We start from the raw sequence: 17,838 nt of genomic DNA, 5'->3' as shown, positions 1-17,838 counted from the left end.
AGATCAATCTTGAAAGCTAAAACAACACATTTTGTGTGACAAAGATATAGTTCACCCAAAATAACTTACCATCATGACAGTTAAACCCATGCTCTTTCATTTTTTATTTTATTTAGCATTTAGAGTTATTCAGCAGAAATTCCAGACTGCTGTTTTTATGAAGTTTGCTGTATGGAGCATTTTGGACATCCTGATAAATAACTGTTGTTGAACCACCCCCCCCCCCCCATCCACCCCCCTCCCAAAAAAAATTATTTATATTTTTCCTTTATGAAGCTGTTCTGAGACCAAAGACGCCTTGGTTTGACCACCAGGTGTGTCTTGCACAAACTCAGCCCCAAAGTGTCAAGTCAGCAGAGGCGAACCACAGTATTTCCCCTAACTTTAATTGCTTTCAAAATATGCTCTTGTCTTTGGAGATTGTGCGGGGTGTCCGATGGTGATATATAAAGAAGATGGCAGCTCCAGTAATTGTGCGGGTGCTATTATCCCTAATGGTAACACGGGACCTTCCGGACCTATTCTGAAGAATGCGTGTCCCTTTCGTCTGAAGTCAAAGTAGCGCAGCTTTCAGCTATTAGACTAGTCTTTTTCAAACCTGGATTAGACCTGGATCTTTGTTAGTCAATTTAGGCCATGACCTGACGCAGTGCAAGCTTGGGAACTCATTATTTCTGCACAACGGAAATGGACAGTTGTTATAGTACTGTTTAAATTAGAACGTAGTACTGTTTAAATTAGAACGGAGTTCATTTCTGCAAGGGAAAGCATTAATAAGATATTCTACGAAACAAGATATTCCATGAAACAAAGGATATTTCATGTGCTCTTTTTTTTCCATCTGCATGTACAATAATAAGAAGTGTTATTGAGCACCAATAATAATAATAATATTATATATTATATATATATACTTTATTTCAATCAGCTTTGCTAATAAATTACATTAAAATACCATTTACCTTTTTTTATTTATTATGTTTAGAATTAAGATTATATTTAGGCTATGTTAAATATATTTTACAAAATATTTTTTCCCGGTTTGCATCATGATGGAAATTATGTGCACAAATAATGTAACAATAAATTTGCAAATACTTTGTTTTTTTTTTCTGAAAAACATGATAACTGATTGCTTTAAAGTTTGTCACATTATGATTGATTCTTTTAAGAGTATGACCAAAAATTCGGGCAAATTAAGAAAGAAAAATGCTATCCAGCTAAATAACATTATTAAAGTGACAAATCACCAGAATGTTGAAGTCAAGGAGTAAAAAAAAAAAAAGCTTTTATAGTGGAAGTATAAGATCAACACATGTAAAATTTAAATTGAAAAGGCAGGTGAACCGCAAAAATTTCCATCAACTAACACAAAAATCTTACATACTGGCTCCATCTTGGTTTTTGAGCCCTGCACAAACTAGTAAATCTCACTCAAGATACTGTTTACATGAAGGTTCATCATGTGGATTACACAACGGATCATTTGCAAATACCAAAGCAGCTGTTATGTACGGTACTCATTCAGCTTCTCCAGCAAACGAAGTGGCCTTTAAGTCTATAATGCCTCTAAAGAATGGCATTCCTAATTCCAAAAAATGATCCACAAGTCCTCGTTGCTTTTGTTGTCTGATACCAGTGTGCTATCATGACGCAGTGAATGGGATGGATGACAAGAGGAAAATGAGGTAAGAGAAGGAGTGGCACTCACAAGAGAGTGTCGGTGGGAGAATGACAGAGGTTCACTGGAGCTGGTGTGGCAGAGCTAAAGTGTTCATTATCACTCTGTTAGTGATTTGATTGACAGTTGTGGATAGCTTTATCAGTCTGGCTCCACTGAGGACTTTGTCTCAGCATTGTTTGGCTCTAAGGCGTCTAGGAATAGAGCGAGTCAGAGAGAGACAGGGGTTTGCAAAGTCGCGACTGTGGGAACCAAAGACACTCTGATAATCTAGAGTAGTTCACAGTCAATAATAAGCTATATCAGGCCAAACAGTTAAAAAACAAATGCTATGCCACTTTAAACTGAACACAAAATGGGCATGTTCAATCAGAAGCAATGATATTCTACAGTAATTGAGTTGTGTATTACGTGTGATAGTTTCATTTTCATCATAAAGAGTGTGATGTGGGCTGCGGCATCATAAAGGGTGGAGGATCTCATTTAAGGAATAAAGGTCAAATTTCACTTGACACATCACAGCAAAGCTCACAAAGGGGAGCCATCCTTTCTAGTTTCTGTCTGTCTGTCTGCCAGGAAAGAGGTTCAAACGCAGATTAGCTCTCTCATCTGTCTACTGACACATGCACTTGTCTATACACAAGCTAGGATTTACAGTTAGCCTTGGGCTACAAAGCAGCGAGCTAGGCTAAGAATGGCAGAGAATAACGAGGTACTTGGATTTGCAATGGACTCTCTATGGAAGACTGATCTTTTATGATTTGCTTTGTTCTTCATCCCACTTGTTGTCCTGGGTCTCTATAAACAGTAGAATGCAGTGTTATCCATTAAGGACAAACAGCTTTGATAAGATCTACGTTCCACTTGTCTTTGGAAAGGTCTCAGTTGGTTTCTACAGAATATGATAGTTTAAATTCTGCTCCTTATTTGTGTATAGTAGCTACCATACATGAATGTAATGTATATGGCATATATTGTCCCAAATCAAGAGTGATATTGATATGTTTCCTTTCAAGTCCATATATAATTTTTACATGTGTACATTCTCTGTTTAGATGAAGGTATACAAATTTTACTATGGAGATTGTTGAGTTATAAACTATATGTATATATGTTAATAATAGCTACATGACGATTTTATTACATGGTATTAGATGTAGCAACCATATATGTCAACAATATATCTTATTCAAATATGCAACTTTATTAAAACAACATAGAGGCTTATAAAAAATATTTTTATCTTTGTTTCTATGTTTTTGCTCTTATATATTGTTTTTGTTTATTTGTTGTATTTACTTATGTGATTTAAAAATGTATTTAGTATAGATATACATGTACATGACTGTATTATGCATACTAGATTTGTATGTGAACTTTTTTCTATGTCCAATAGGTTTACTTCATATGAGAATATATTTCATGCATGTAAATGCACTACATTTCCATACATTATATTTGTAAATGTAAATATGTTTAAGTGCATTATTGTTTCTCACCTAATAGTACTCAGAAACGTGTTCTATGTCTGATATTGAAAATAAATATGATAAAATATTGTTCCTGAGCAGCCAATTTTACACTGTATACATGATTTTTTAAAGTAGTAAAAAAATGGAGTATGTTTTACAAGAAAAACTAATTGCAGTCTATCTGCTTCAGACTTCTACTTCTACTTACTTGCCATTTCTCTGTAATTATCTTTATTTTATTTGTATTTATTTTTTTAAAGGAAGACACTTGGAGATTCTGATTGTTTGGCCTATCAGTCCCTCCTCACCAGACCTGTGATAAGTCTATCCATCAGTCCACACATAACTTATCTACTCATAGATTCAAGTGGGCAAACCCTCATCACAAAAGGCACTAACCAACCCCCCCCCCCCCCCCATAACCATCTCCATCTCTTCTCATTCAAACAGCCACAAAAAAAGCCTGCACATTTTAAAACAAATGACTTATTCTCTCTAGCAAGGCCACTGACTCAAAATTGTCTGAGCTGCCCATTGTGGACACTGGCTCCTAATTAGCTCTGCTGGCACAGGCCTGCTGCTGAGACAGGGTCAGAGAATAATTGGATTTGTTCCTGAACTGTATATCGCTGGCGGGGATGGACAGGACCACCAAGGGTAACACTTGCCACTGATGGAAAGGCACCCTAAAAATAGTATTCAGAAGATTCATGAGGGCATTCATTGTATAATCTATTGTTTAAATGCTGCAATAAATCTTAAACATACATAAAGTATTCTACTAACATTGTATTATTACATTTATTTAGTATGCATGCAGTGGTAAAGAAAACAATGTGAAGCCATTGTAGTTATCATTGGTCAAGGGAAAACAGTGGATTCATCTTCATCCGAAGTTTAAACAGTGATCTGATTCAAGAATCTTGAATGATTCACATTGATCCAAGTTTTTCTTTTCTTTCTTTCTTTATATATATATATATATACACTTATATACATAAACAATAATATGCTTATTTTCTGTTATTCAGTGTAAGATTATAGTACTGTCACTATCATGCTTTTCAGCACTTCCTTTCTATGTAAATTATAATGATGCATTACAGGCTAATTATATACACCATGGCCAGCATTCAGATGAACTATACTACATAATAACACCGTGTGGGAAATGTGTTTTTAAGTACAACGTCGTAGGTACAAATCCTAGACAACTGATTATTCTGCAAGGCTCTCAAACTCTAATTTATTTAAAATAAAGTTAGAAGAAGTACATAAAATCATAGACTAGAGCCTGTCATCTGTTCTGAAAGAGCTATACCTCAGTGCTTATCTCTCCCTCTTTCAGTCTTACCCAGACCCCTACAGACTTATCAGGGAGCCCTGAGGCACCCATAACTTAGGCCCTGGCTTGACAGTGCAGCTCAGGCCGGCAGCTGACAGTGCAGACAGCGTAGGGCATAATCTTTCTTTCTCTTCCTCTCTCTCTCAGGGCTCTTTCACTCAGCCCCTCTGCTGCGCTTCTGAACTGTCAGTGGTGAGCTGATAAGAGCTGATCGATGACTAGATCTCTGGCTCCGCTGTGACCCAGCCCAGCGGAGGGTTCAGTGCTCAGACAGGGCAGAGGGCTAAAAGGCTCCAGCAAGCTAGAGGACCACAGATTGACCTTTGGAGCTTACCACATATACAGTACGCATGCCTTGTGTTTGTAAGCTAGGGCTAGCATTGGCAATTTGGGACATTCAGAGAATTGAAGCAGAAGCAGATGATGTTAGCTTAACACTCTGAAGAATGATACTAATATTTGCACAAGCACTACAGAAATGGATAATACATCGTTTAATGAGATGCTAAGGATGTTAATAATTAGTGCTGGGCAATGATTAATCGTGATTAATCACATCCAAGATAAACATTTTTGTTTATGTAATATGTGTGTGTACAATGTGTATTTATGATGTATGGCTACATAAAAGACACACAAATATGGTAAATATTTTGAAAATGTTTATATGTATTTACATTTATTTATATTCAGATCATTTCTGTTATATATACACACATTTATTCAATATATAAACATAATATATATTCTTAAATATATACATGCATGTGTGTGTGTATTTATATATATAATAAAAATACACAGTACACACATATATATTATGTACACAATATATAAAATATTATGTACACATTCATCGCAATTAACCATTACCCATCACTACTAATAATCTACACTACTGGTCAAAAGTTTGGAATATAACAAAATAAAAATAATGTTTTTTTTTATTTTTTTTTAAGTAGTCTCTTAAGCTCACCAAAGTTTTATTTGCTCAAAATTACAGTAAAAACTGTAATATTGTATAATAATAATAATAAAAATCTACAAAAATTGAAAATAACTAATTTCTATTTGAATATATTTTAAAATGTAACTTATTCCTGTGATGCAAAACTGAGTTTCAGCATCATTACTTTAGTCTTTAGTGTCACGTGATCCTTCAGAAATCATTCTAATATGCTGACTGATCATTTGAATTGTTCTTTTTATTTTTTTATCAAATAAATGTAGCTTTGGTGAGCATAAAATATATCTTTTTAAAACATGAAAAGTCTTATTCCTAGTTTGCTCCAAATTAGAAACACTAAAAAGAATTATTTCCAAGTGGCTCTTGCATGCATTGAGAGTTGTAGAGCGCTGTCTTGTAAAAGCCATGTCTAAAGCCATTAGAAGAAGGTTATGATGGATTACAGGGTTGAAAGAAAGCGAAAGACCATATTTGGAAACAAATAGATAAAACGGTAACCTTGTTCCCTCCGAGATTGAACATTCCAGAGCTGTAATAAAATGTGCGGGTGATAGTCACAGGACCGCTCGTCATATACAAAAATAAATCAGCGGGCAGGTATGTAAACAGTCTCAGGCGGTTTTGTTCCACACTGAGCTTTGCAGATTATAGACTGACTTCCCTTTGGACCAGGTTGTTTCCTCTGACACTCCACGATTAGATTGTATCACCCACAAGATTTATCTAGTTTACTGTAGTTATAACTCGTTACGGCAGATTTGAGCCCCGATGTTCCGTGTTGTCTTGGCAGGGCTGATTTATGGCCTGCTGGCACAGTCCGTGGAGAAGTACATTTAGGGGATTAGTGTGAGTTTGTGGAATCACACAGCACCAGATACATCTACAAATGAAAGGGAAACTATTTGGTCTGCAGCCCTTTTTTTCCCCTTTCTTGCGCTTTTTCAACTTCTCCCGCAATCCATTTTCATTTCTTATTGAGACCTTGAGCCAAAAGCTAACAAATCTTCCATTGCTGCTGCACACTCTGTAGTGTATTAATGCTTCTATCTTTTTTTTTCGCTCCAAAATTTAAGACAAAAGTGTAAAAAGGATAGAGTCGTGCATGTCAAGCACAAAAACAAATCATTTAATGGTACCCAGCAAGAAGCTTTCCATTGTATCGGAAGGTGGAGGGAGTGACAGAAAGCAAGCGCTGAAGCGAGACGAGAGCAAAAAGAAAGAGCGGCAGACAGCTGAAGTGGATTTTCTGTTTCTAGTGGCTCTTTGGTAAAATGAAAGTGACAAACAGCTGCTTACACTTGGCAGGCGGGCTGGCTCTTCGCAGCTGTTTCAAAATAAACAGAAATGGAGACCCTTGTAAAGTTTACATTCCGTACCAAACTCTCCCTTTAATTATTTTGCAATCTGTCCGCTGAGCACTTTTTATCAATGGGATGTTTATGCCCCCCAATAGATTTAACTGAACGCATGTTAAACACAGATAAGTAGTTACTTCTTGTTGAACTGCTTTTAAAGCTAATTTTGGTTTTGGGTGCAATCCCACAAATGGCAGCATTCACTGATTCACTGACTGCATGGATGAATGTGACGAGCGAACTGAAGCATACAGGCCCCTCATGGGGCTGAGAGTTTAAAAATGAAGCATAACGCATGGAGAGAGAAAAAAGAAAGAAGGAGAAGGACCGAAAAGTAAAACTTGAATGGACTCATATATATCAGGTGACAAATTATAAATGAATGTGCCTCAGGTCTCTGCCTATTCATGTGTGTTTACTGAAAAGCAAATGTTTGAATATATGTAAGAATTGTGTAGTATAAACAATGGAGCAGCCGGGGGGGAAATGATGGGCGTGCATGACAGGTATTGGTGTAGTGTTTATGATAGACTATGTATGAGTGTTTGACTAACTATCCACCAGCAGAACACTGTTTGCCCTCAGGGGGCCCTCAAAGGGACAGAGCATTTCAGAAAGACATCCTGGTACCTAATCATGTTTGCAGTGGTCGCCATTGTAGCTATTTTTCACGAAAATAGAATAATACAAAAAGTCTCAAATAGTCCAAAAGTAGTTTACCATGTTTTGATTCTGGAAGGATGTTCCTGGATGCAAAGCAATGCTTTTCAATAAAATCAGCAGGAGTCAAAGGATGAAATGGTGAAAACCTTTCAGTTCAGTAATGTTTTTGCCCAGAAACATTGGCTGCCAAGTCAACAAAGAGTTAAAAAGGGAGGGTTTGAGGGTGTCTCACGTGGATTATTTACCCCAAACTTTCACCTCAGTTTAACTTGAACTGTCTTGCATGTGATTTATCAAGAGATGTTGAACTATGTGGAGCAGGCCAACTTATAGGAATGTTGTTGATGTTGCACCTCGATGAAAGACTTCCTCACTCTTGCTGAAAAAGTCTATTTAAGCAAAGGGATGCACAGTGTTAAAAATAAAGTAGGTCTTACCTTACCAAGAGCATGGTAAAGTACCGCAAGTCTAAGAGTATTAGATTTCATTCTGAGTTCAATAAATAATTGGGTCTTCTTAATTTGGTTGTCAAAATTAAAAAAACACTGTTTCACAGTGATGCTAATCAGGACAAGACTTGTCCTAAAGTTTGTTAAAAACATATTAAATGAATAAAAATATTGTTATGGGTTAGTTATATTTGTCCATGGGAAAGCTCATAAGAAGACTCCACAATATCTAGCCATCATCTAAAAGACTTATACACCTATGAATGCTGGGACATATTTGCAAATCTTACAGAGCATTGAATTCAGTTGAATGAATATATAAGGTAATGCTCATTGAAGCCCTATATATTAAACACTAAAATTGCTTAGTTCCCTTGAGTGACACTATAATGATGCTCCAGCATTTTCCTTTTCCCATATTTAGTAATGAAACTTGTTTTGTACCTAAAATAACAAGGACTTTCGCAATATGTCAGCATAGAACCTTCCGGGTCCAGGATTGTTGGCAAAGATACACATCTGGAAACACTTCACATGTTCCAGACTAGTCAAAGGTGAGAACCAAGGTCTGAGCATCAACTTTAAAGAAGAATGTAACAATACTAGACTCTGCAAAGTAATGAACAATTACAAAAATTATACAAAACCCCATTCACAGTTATGATAGATTTACTATAGTGGCAACCATACTATTACATCATAAATGTAGTTAAAGATCTCTGCTGACAATTTATTTTAAGATAAATTTGCAGTAATTTATGGTCCGTATACTTAGCCAGACATTTAGATAAATAATCTTTTGAATTTCAAATTAATAATCTAACTTCGCTCTTAAGACTCTTTAGACATTCTTGGCTCCAGGCCCTGCTGAATCTGACATATCTCATATGGTGACTTTAATGTGTTTTTGCTGACTTGCCATTTGTACAGTGGAACATGAACCAAGTTGTAACTAAAGTATTATTTATGCACAATGCACTTGAAATGTTCTATTTTGCAGATATCTGCATGCAAATCTATCAGACTTAACATATAAATCACAGACTAAACTACAATCCTGAATAATAATAATAATAATAAATACGTGCAAAAAGTAATTGTACTGTTAACATACCTAAAATCAGAATGACTTGCTCTATATATATATATATATATATATATATATATATATATATATATATATATATATATATATATATATATATATATATATATATATATATATATATATATATATATATATTTCATATAGTAACACATTAAGATATATCTTAGTGTTACAATGTTGGAATTGCATGTTTAATGTTGTATCATATATATGAGAACAATCTGATAAAGTTGTAATGCAGCTGTGTAAGTCAAGAGGGGCTTTATGGTTTCCCATCACTGCACTAAACAGCCTAAGACCTACAGACAAATTACAGATTCAGTTTATCTCTGCATTTAAAAAAATGATTAATATTTTGCAACAAATTGAAATTGTGCAGTTCAATAAACTAACTTAACAGAGAACACATTTAAAAATAAGATCAGGTAATAATCATAATAAAACCTATGGTTCGTTGGAAAACAGTATGAGCTACAAGCCTGAACATGGAACCCTGTGGAGTCAGATGGTCATTTAATCCAGGCCTTCAGTTTCCTTAGAATCCTGCTGAAATATCCCACTGTGAGTTATAGAGTACATGTGTCCAAATACATGTGTCCAAGTACATGTGTGTTCATGCTTTTCTGTTGATACTTAAAGCAGTATATTTATTACATTTTGTTCAAAGGGCCATTCAACATGTACGCTAAATCTGAAAACCCCCCCAAAAAAAAAAATTATTATAATATTAAATATATATATGTGTGTGTGTGTGTTTGTAAAGTGGTGCTGTCAAATTGTGATTAATTGCATCCTAAATATACGTTTTTGTTTACATAATATGTGTATGTACTATGCATATTTATTATGTATATATAAATACACACACATACACTTTAGAAATTATTTACATGCAAATATATTTATATTCAAAAAAAAATTTGGAAAATATTATGATCTACAGGGTAAGACCCCACATAACCAGGAAAGGGTTTAAAACCGGAAATGGAGGACTGACTGGTAAGAAGGACTTCCAGGAAGCTGTCGTGTTCACATTACAAATGCAAATTGATTACATGCGTTTCAGATCACAATATATTTTGGATTCTGGCCACTTGACTGACCAAATGTCAGGGTGTAAATGAGGCCACTGATGCTTTAGACGGGTCTCAATCAACATTTGCCTAAGCAATGCTACCTAGCCTTAGTGCTAATTTGGACAAGTGGCTAATTTGACAGCATCTGTGTTAAAAATTACACCTTGTGTTTGTGTAGCAGTTAGCAGGAGCACTGGAGCCTATTTAACACATCACAACGTGTCAAAATGAATACCTCGTTCTTCCCTCTCCCTCCTCAACCCCTCTCTATCCTCTTCTCATCCATCATTGTCCCCTTTTTGAGGTTGAGCATGTGTCATGGGCACAGAAATGCCTTTGAAAGTCTGTTTATGGGTTTATGGTGCTTTCCTGGCATGTGGCAGAACAGCAGGACTCTGCTAACAGTCCCAGCAGGAGTTAGAGACCCAAATGTAGCCCTGCTGAGCACCAAAGGATAGCCCATTGATACGATAATAATGGTCATCAAATCTTGTGCAGAGCAAAGATATGGTGAGTCTTTGACCTATTCTTTCCTTCACTCTCAAATGGTGAGCCACATACTACAATGACCACAGAAGGCAAAGATTGATCCTGGGGATCCACAACAAGATTAAAGAAAGAACAACAAGCCATTTCTGACATAATGTCATCATTTGCTTGGTTACACTGAATTTGGAAGTGGAAAGAGCCTTAGTCAGAGTTTGAAAGGACCCACAAAAGGTAGAGGGAGAGAGAAAGCGAGGGGGTGGCCCCTCTGGAGCGACTGGGTCATTAGGATAAGTCTACGGCCTCCAGTCGGCCTCTCATCCAGATAACAAGGCAGAGACAGCCTCACAGATCAAGAGCCATTATCAGAGACTCTTCCTGGGCAGTGGAGCATTACAGTCCCGAACAGATCCAACACTCTCACAACCCTGTTGGGACCACCACCAGAGACCAGCAGGAGGGAAATGAACCGCAACATCAGAGCTGATGAACATTCCTTAAGAAACTAGTGAATGAAGGACATTTAGGCATCTTAATGATTTGCAGTGTTTGGATGCTTCTGTGAAGTGGCCTGTGGGTTTATACCGCACAGTCTGGGAAGGGCGGTCCCCACATTGTCAACCAATCTTTCATCATAATTGAAAAGTGAAGGACAATTGTAGTGAGATCAACATCAGTCATGTTAGTCTGTCACCAAATATTGGACTTGTATGATTTCACTCAGACAAGCATTACCTTGACAAGGGTGTCAAATCCTGTGCCTGGAAGGCCACTATCCCACGGAGGTTAGTTTGAATTCTAATCAAACAAACTTGAATCAGGGAACCAAGTTTTTCAGGATTTCTAGAAACTTTCAGACTTTTTTGGGGTTGGTTGGAGCTCAAATGTGCAGGACATTGGCCCTCCAATATCAGAACTGAACTGTTTTAAAAAAGTCTTAAAGAAATCAAACATTTTAAGTCCATGTAAATGGTGACTGCACCTTGCAGTGGATGGTTTTTAAGTTTAAGTGTCATGACATTCAGCCAAGTATAGTGCCCATAGCCATACTCAGAATTTGTGCTCTGCATTTAACCCATCCGAAGTGCACACACACACACACAGCAGTGAACACACACAGACACACTGTGAACACACACCCGGAGCAGTGAGCAGCCATTTATGCTGCGGCGCCCGAGGAGCAGTTGGGGGTTCAGTGCCTTGCTCAAGGGCACCTAAGTCATGATATTGCCGGCCCGGGACTCGAACCCACAACCCTAGGTTTAGGGGTCATACTTTCTAACCACTAGGCTACTTTTGCCGAACCTGTTAGGTTTGAGGATTCCATCACTATTCTAAATGAGAACCAGCCGGCGGACACAGCCCCAGGCTCAAACCTCTCCTCCAAGGGAAGGCTCCATAGAAATACATGAATTTTATCTCCAAGCTCGTAGTGGCCGTGTCAACATCACATGAAACATTACCATTGAATTTATGAACCTGGACAAGAACTCCTTCTATACGAAACCGTCGAAAGCACCATAGAAGAATCTTGTAAGTAACTTCCTGAGCTTGCTCACTATTTCTCTCAGCATGAGGCAGACTTGACACATATCGACACAACTACACTAAGTCAGTAGGGGGTGGAGGGCTGGGGTATTTAAAGATTAAAGGCTCCAGTTTTTACTATTACTATATATATTTATGTTGTGTAGCGAGACGCGAGATACAATGGCACTGTGAAGTCAGTGTCCTGTTACTGTTTTTTCATCGTCGTTTTCAATTTGTTATACTGAGGCTTGGGGTCTGGAGGGCAGGGAACATTTGTCATGCAGTCTTTTGCCTTAAAAGCCATCTGTGCAGAGGCTAATTAATTTCCTCTTTCTGCCGACCGCTCCTCTATAAACCCCCACCAAATAAGTCATTAGAAATAAAGTCATCATAAAACTGCTCCTGCAAGACAAAAATGACTGCCTCTCGGCCTGGGCAAACAACAACATTTGGATCCCTGCACTCATAGAGATTGACCGGCTCCAGAGAAAGAGGCAGTAGGACTGCACCTTGAATGAGCCTTTGATTTTTGGGGCTTGGAATTCTCTGTGCCATTTTTCGCCATTCACCCAATGAGGTTGACATACATTCACCTAAAGGACTGCATATACCGTGATATGAATCACTGCTGTATATAACAAGCACATTATAAATGTATCTATATGGGCCTCTTGGCTCATACTGGACAGTGTTCTAAGAACAGAAGTTTTAATAAATCAAGGGGCGCCAAGGTTTAAAGCAGCATTTGAAAAGTGCCCGAGTCTATTTCTTGCTCTTGCTACAGATGAGCAATACATCCTGCCTAGAGTTGTGAAAATCTTCATTTCATCTTTTGGCAGCCAAATAAAGAACACCCAACTAGCAACAATGCTCTTTTGCAGCAGAATTAATGATGAGAGGCCATATTGTTAGAGCTGCCTGGTCCTGCAGATTTGCCTAATAAAACATCAGACCCTTGATTATCAGAAAATGCTATACACTCCTTGTTCAAGCTCTTGTTCTGTCCAAGATATACTAGCCAGTGCTCTATTGCAATGCTCTCTTAGCTGTTTTTCCAGCCAGTTCTATCAAACCTCTACAACTAATCCAGAATAAGTCCTTAATGAGCCGAAAATAGTGCATATCACATAAGAATTTATGTTTGCCTACAAAACCACCGTTGCCTAAATTAACTACTTCAGACAAGTAGGCCCTTAAGAAACTTGAGTTCAACAAGTGAACGGCACATTATAGTGCAAACCCAAAAAGGGACAAAATAACTTTCACAGATTTTGAAATCATTTCAAGCACCTCAAACTTTTCTGTGTGTTTGTGTGTGTGTGTGTGTGTGTGAGAGATTCAAGAGGTCACGTTTGCCTCCCTAACCTCTAAAACTTCCAAAGAAATAAAAGCTTATCAGTTATCATGAATGGCCATCCATCCATCTCCCAGATAGAAAGAAATCTACATCCAGAGGCTTGCTGGAGATGACTCCAGCCCTCCAAGGAAAGGAGAAAAGTTCATTCACAGAGCGAGACAAAGAAAGAGGGAAATGTACTCCCTCTTCATCCTCAAAAGATGGGCCGCCTTGTTTACAAATTTGACATGTTGGCTAGGGCTCTCACACTATGCCAGAATGTAGCGTACTGGTTTATCTGTCTGACATTTTTCAAATGGCTCCATGAACTTCCATGTGAACGTAAACATGTACAGAGGGAGAGGCTCTGGTAATTGAACTGCTAACATCCTTGATAGGAGCATCCTAAGGCATCATCAGCAAAAGGAATTATCTGCTCATCGCCAAAAAGGGGAAGGGAGAATTCTTATATGAGAGGTTCCAACAGGACATTTCTGCCTAACAAGAGCCAGTACATTTATGCTGACAGTTATTACAGAGGACAGAAAACATGATTTGAGAAAAAAATAAATAAATCAGTTATTACCAAGATTAAACATTCAAGCTTTCCAAAATAACTAGTTAAAATCATTCTTTGGTATTTATAAGGAAGTAAAATAAGTTAAGTTAATAAATAAAATATAAGCTCACAAAATAAGTAAAGTTGTAAAATAATTCTTAAGTATGGTTTCAAAAATATTATATAATATGGCAGATCCCTGCGAAAGTACCAACCAATTGTGAGGGTTTAAAATAAAATAAATGGTCTATAGTTTTTACATTTCACTGAACCAATTCCACTGAAATGATGCTAGTTGTAAATTATTACCTTAACAACAATAAAAAATATATATTATTTAATAAGATAAGCAAAACATATTAACATAAAACCGTTTACTCTACCTCTAGTACCTACAATGATTACGGAGTTAAAAAATGCTCTTAGATGCAAAGTCAGCAATAAAAACTCTTGGCATATTGGTTTGACTAGATTTCAGGGATTGTTTCAACTGGGAGAGGTTTCTGCTGTGATAAAAACTTTACTACATTCTTAAAGGCCAAGTCATGTTTTTTGATTTTCCAGAACTTAAGAACTAAGATGCTCTTAAATAAATCCAAATTGTGTTTGAGGAACACCAAGTCCTAAATCAATGTTTCCCACATGTGCCATGGATAAAGACAAAATTAAGCCTGTGCAATTACAAGTTCACTTACACCTATAATTGCATACTCTGTGAGCATTGTGGACTATATTAAATATATTTAAAAGTCTCATTAATCAGGGTAGTATGCACCATCTGCTCATTTTCAAATAATGTGATATTAAAAGATTCTATCATTTTGTATTAACATTAAAATATTTTACTTTAAGACCTGTTACTCAAGAGAATTTATACAATAAATATATTTTTATGCATCTATGAAAGCTCCTTTATTTATTTCTCAAATAAGAAGGATTTTACATTCCGCTACCCTGTTAAAACACTTATTTATGAGACATCTATTGTTATCTTAAAAGTTCAGCAGCACATTCCTTTACTGTGGTGACAACACTAAAATAATCAGAGTCTGGAGCTTGTCTTTTCAGTTCCACATCCTGAGCCTTCTCGAACTTTTATGATTTGTGGCAAAACAAAAAATATATCTTTCCCCTTTTCGGCTCTGACCAAGCAGTCCCCGTACATGTAGTTGGATCAAATCCTGGAAAAAGGGATTCAGATGTAAACACAGCAAATGTTTGGGACACTGAAGCGGTCTGAAAGATAAGTGGGATTCATAAAACCAAAACATCAAACACATTTTTAAAATCATGAGTGCAACAATTTCAAATAATTCACAATGACTAATTATATAATCTCAAAAAGAGCCATGTGACCTTGCCTTTGTACTCTTACAGAGATGTGAATGAATAACTGTGAATATGAAACTTTTAAATACAGAAAGTACAAAGAAAAAGATAGAACACACACCTTTCATTAATATATATATACAGTATTGTTCAAAATAATAGCAGTACAATGTGACTAACCAGAATAATCAAGGTTTTTAGTATATTTTTTATTGCTACGTGGCAAACAAGTTACCAGTAGGTTCAGTAGATTGTCAGAAAACAAACAAGACCCAGCATTCATGATATGCACGCTCTTAAGGCTGTGCAATTGGGCAATTAGTTGAAAGGGTTGTGTTCAAAAAAATAGCAGTGTCTACCTTTGACTGTACAAACTCAAAACTATTTTGTACAAACATTTTTTTTTTCTGGGATTTAGCAATCCTGTGAATCACTAAACTAATATTTAGTTGTATGACCACAGTTTTTTAAAACTGATTGACATCTGTGTGGCATGGAGTCAACCAACTTGTGGCACCTCTCAGCTGTTATTCCACTCCATGATTCTTTAACCCTTTAAAACCGAACGTGTCGGCGCCGACACAATTTACCATGCGGTATTAATGTTTTCATAACTCAGCAACCGTTTGCACTATGAAAAAAAATCAAATTGCGTCTGATAGAAGACATCTTGCGCTTTAAGACAATATACAGCTTAATACGGTAACTGCATGCTTTCCAGCAGCAAATCACAGCAGCTTTCGGGGAGAGGGGGAAGGGCGGAGTTGAAGCGGGAGATACAGAGCCCAGCAGGTTTGAAAGTTTGAGAGTGTGAAATATAAACAAAAACGAACAAAAAACATGGCGAAAAAAGGTTTTACATGAGAGGAGGCGATTGATTTGATCTCTGATGACACCTGGGAAGAGGCTGAACATGATTCATCGGACCCGGAGTCTGTATTCAGATGTTGAGGCGTATGCTGCTGGCTTTGATCCAGTCGTGGATTGGTAAGTGAAGCTTATTTATTTGTTTCTTGCTGATTAATCGATGAGAAATGAATAAAATAGTCAGACTCCGTGTTTCTGTACGAAAAAACACGGTTTCACACACTTATATGTGCGTTGCAAACATTTGTAAGCGCGCATGTGCATGCATGCGTTCATATTTGCTCATGTAACGTTAGCGTTATGTCTATGGGTGCGTGTGCATGCATACATAATTTTCTGTGTGTATGTAAGTGCATGGACATATCTGTGTGTGTGTGTGCAAGTATGTGTGCGTGCGTGTGTGTGTGTGTGTGTGTAAGTAAAGGTGCGTGTGTGTGTATGCGAATGTGTGCGTGCATGTGTATATGTATGTTTGTGTGCATGCATGTGTGCATACGTTTGTGTGTGCTACTGCTAATGTGTGCATTTGTATATCTGTGTGTTTGTTTGTGTGTATCTGTGTGCACATGTATCTGTTTGTGTATGTATGCATGTGTGTGTCTTATACAGTCTATGATGTGTGTGTACGTACGTGCATGCGTGACTGTGCATGCATACATTTATGTCTATATCTTTATATGTGTGTGTGAGTAGGTGCATGTATGTATGTGTGATTGTGTGTATGCAAATGTGTGTAAGTAACTGCAGGGTTTATTTTTATTATTTTATTGTATTATTATTATTATAGTTATTTATTATATATTTATATATTTTTTTTAAAAAATTTTCTTACTAATAAATTGCTTCATAATAAAAAAGTATTTTTATGTACATAAATAGTGAGTTTGTAACACATGTTGCTTCTTTTTTTAGTGTGGCTTCTCCAGTTATCTACGAAGAAGCAAATGGGCCATCTACATCGAACACAACACCATCTCAGAGGGGCCGGGGCCGTGGTCGCAGCTGTAGCTGTATAATAAGTACATGGGGGGACTTGACACCTCCAACAAGATGCTCAGAACAAAGTCGGTGCCCCATAAAACATGTCGTATGTGACCATTTTCCAGCATTTCCTAGATATTGCAGTGACCAACAGCTTCATTTTACACAAAGAGCTGTGTGCCATCCACCATGATAAGCTCATGACACGGCAAAACTTTCAGGAGCTGCTAGCTGCTCCGCTCACAGATGTTCCCCTGGATGGCCGGCTGAGAGAGAGATGCGATCATCTGCCTGTTCCTGTGAGTGATACTCAAGACCTTTCACAAAGTTGCATACGATGCAAAAGGAGCACCCCATGGACATGCCAGGAATGTGATGTGGGACTATGCTTGCAGTCCTGTAGACAGGAACTGCTTCAGAGAGCCCCACATTTAAATGACTGGATTGAAGGATCCAAAAACGCCTGGAGAACTGGAGTACCACAAATGGCTCCTGAGTGAAAACCGTGCAATCCAGTGTCTCAAAAATACTTGTATATATGTATTATAGTTCCTTTTTCAAGATTGAGGCATTAGATTCTTTCGATCATGAGTTTTCAGATTTTTTCTAAATAAAAACCAGTACAATTTCTTCC

At 37.2% G+C, this 17,838-nt stretch overlaps 2 long non-coding RNA genes across 2 annotated transcripts in view; one reads left to right on the top strand and one right to left on the bottom strand.

The window, feature by feature from the left end:
• LOC127948545 (uncharacterized) overlaps nt 1–17,838 on the bottom strand; it is an 81,279-nt gene that overhangs the window by 21,958 nt on the left and 41,483 nt on the right. The window lies entirely within an intron of this gene.
• LOC127948543 (uncharacterized) lies at nt 15,901–17,834 on the top strand. The gene is made up of 2 exons (XR_008152107.1): nt 15,901–16,343; nt 17,136–17,834. It is a non-coding gene; the product is annotated as an uncharacterized LOC127948543 (long non-coding RNA).

Source organism: Carassius gibelio, chromosome B1 (assembly GCF_023724105.1).
Source record: "Carassius gibelio isolate Cgi1373 ecotype wild population from Czech Republic chromosome B1, carGib1.2-hapl.c, whole genome shotgun sequence".
Taxonomy (NCBI): domain Eukaryota; kingdom Metazoa; phylum Chordata; class Actinopteri; order Cypriniformes; family Cyprinidae; genus Carassius; species Carassius gibelio.
The sequence above is the reverse complement of the archived record's forward strand: the minus strand, read 5'-3'. Positions and strand labels throughout refer to the sequence as shown.